The sequence below is a fragment of the Rhinolophus hipposideros genome (genome assembly GCF_964194185.1).
Source record: "Rhinolophus hipposideros genome assembly, chromosome: 6".
NCBI classification, from domain to species: domain Eukaryota; kingdom Metazoa; phylum Chordata; class Mammalia; order Chiroptera; family Rhinolophidae; genus Rhinolophus; species Rhinolophus hipposideros.
In genome coordinates this window covers 31,177,855-31,179,500 of record NC_138052.1, presented here as the reverse complement: position 1 = coordinate 31,179,500, position 1,646 = coordinate 31,177,855, and the positions used below count along the sequence as shown (strand labels likewise).

Below are 1,646 nucleotides of genomic sequence, written 5' to 3'. Positions count from 1 at the left end.
GGCAGCCTTAGTCTGCTGGCAAACCAGGAAGAGGCTGTGTTGCAGATGAGGTCTGGAGGTGTCTGTTGGCAGCCTGAGACTTCTGGAACATCAGCTTTTGTTCAATTTAGGCCATAAACAGATTGGATAATGCCCACCCACATTATGGAGAGTAATCTGCTTTACTCAGAGTTCACCAATTTAAATGTAAATTTCATCCCGAAATACCCCACAGAAACATCCAGAATATCTGGATATTGTGGCCTAGCCAAGCTGATACATAAAATAAACCAGCACAGTGATTTTGGGGAAGTTACTTAACCTCTTTGTGCCTCAGTATGCTTATCTATAAAATGGGATTAATTAAAATATGGGTGTATAGCCCCCCCACCTTCCTGGGGTCCCTAGCTCAGCTTGAGGCAGGTCCCTCTATCCAATCATGCCAAAGAGGAAGGTGACCTTTCAAGGCATGGGAAATGAGGATGATGAGGATGAAATCAGTGTCCCCAAGAAGAAGGTGGTGGACCCTGTGGCCGGGGCAGGAGGGCCTGGGAGCCGCTTCAAAGGCAAACACTCTTTGGACAGCGATGAGGAGCAAAATGAGGAGGAGGGGTCCAGCAAATACGACATCCTGGCCTCAGAGGACGTGGAAGGTCAGGAAGCGGCCACACTCCCAAGTGAGGGAGGTGTGCGGATCACACCTTTCAACCTCCAGGAAGAGATGGAAGAAGGCCATTTTGATGCTGACGGCAACTACTTCTTGAACCGAGAAGCTCAGATCCGAGATAGCTGGCTGGACAACATTGACTGGCTGAAGATCTGACCACCTGACCAGCATCCACCATCGGACTCCGACGAGGAGGATAACCTGGGCCAGACACCCATGAGCTCAAAGGCACTCCTGGAGGGACTCCTGGAGCTGTTGCTGCCCAGAGAGACAGTGGCTGGGGCCCTGAGGCGTCTGGGGACCAGAGGAGGAGGCGAAGGTGGTGTAAGGGGCCGGACAGCCCTCTTCCCCCCAGCGCTTGGACAGGCTCTCGGGGTTGGCTGATCAGATGGTAGCCCGGGGCAACCTTGGTGTATATCAGGAAACAAGGGAACGGCTGGCCATGCGTCTGAAGGGCTTGGGGTGCCAGACCCAAGGACCCCCTGACCCCATCTCCCCACCTTCTCTGGACATGTTTGCTGAGGAGGTGGCAGAGGAAGAGCTGGTGACCCCATCCCCTGCCCAGAGAGAAGCAGAGTCGCTGGGAGACGGTCTGGAGGACGTGATGTGAAAGTATAAGAGGGAGAACACGGGGGATGCTGAGCTGTACGCGCCCTTCACCAGCACCCAGATGCAGACCTGGGTGCACGAAGGTTACTTCCCGGATGGTGTGTATTGCCGGAAGCTGGTCCCTCCTGGTGGACAGTTCTACAACTCCAAGCATTGACTTTGGTCTGTATACCTGAGCCTGCCGAGCGCCCAGTTTGGGGGCCCCTTCTTTCCTGGACTCTGGAGGAGGCCTCAGCTGCCTCAGGCAGTGAGGATATCAGCGGCCTCTTTTCAGTCAGTTTTCTTTCCCAATAAAAGTCTGTAGTTGTGTAAAAAAATAAATAAGTAAATAAAATGGGTATATACTTCATAGGATGATTTGAGGATTAAATGAGTTCACTTGTAAGGGAAG

The 1,646-nt window shown here is 52.6% G+C and overlaps 1 pseudogene across 1 annotated transcript; it reads left to right on the top strand.

Annotated features, from left to right (window-relative positions):
* The first annotated feature begins 418 nt into the window (after window positions 1-418).
* Window positions 419-1,431, top strand: LOC308498702 (CD2 antigen cytoplasmic tail-binding protein 2-like; annotated as a pseudogene). The gene has a single exon. The product of its transcript is annotated as a CD2 antigen cytoplasmic tail-binding protein 2-like (transcript).
* Window positions 1,432-1,646: the final 215 nt, after the last annotated feature.